Consider the following 592-nt stretch of genomic DNA (forward strand, 5'->3'; position numbering starts at 1 on the left):
GGCGACTTTAGCCACTCTGGTTCAAACTCAGCGCTAGGAAGCTTCACATTCTCATCAAAACCATATATGAAATTATCAACATTCACAGGCTCTGATTTCAAGCTTCCCTCCACATGCTGGTTGTACCACAAGTCCCAGAATAATGCACAGTCGGTCCCCAGTAAGACATCAAATTCAGCATTATCACATTTCACCAGTTCCTGGGTAACTGCTCCCAACTTGGTTTGCACTATAACAGTGGCAGTGCGCACATTTTCACTGATGGGACATATCAAGGGGAGCAACGCACTATTTACTGCAGAGACTTTGCAGGAAGGATCACACCAACCTTTGCAACCCATCTGACCAGCTATGATAGTTATATCCACTACTGGGCCATTCTTACCACACATGACAGTGCGACCCCTTCCAGGTACTGGTGGTCCCACAGAAGCTGCCACGCCACTGAGGCTGCCAGTGATAGTCACGGACAGTACATTACTTTCCACAATTCCAGCCACTGGTGGTCCCACAGAAGCTGCCACACCACTGAGGCTGCCAGTGACAGTCACGGACAGTACATTACTTTCCACAATTCCAGCACACACATTAC

This window comes from Hyperolius riggenbachi, chromosome 10, assembly GCF_040937935.1.
Source record: "Hyperolius riggenbachi isolate aHypRig1 chromosome 10, aHypRig1.pri, whole genome shotgun sequence".
Classification (NCBI taxonomy): domain Eukaryota; kingdom Metazoa; phylum Chordata; class Amphibia; order Anura; family Hyperoliidae; genus Hyperolius; species Hyperolius riggenbachi.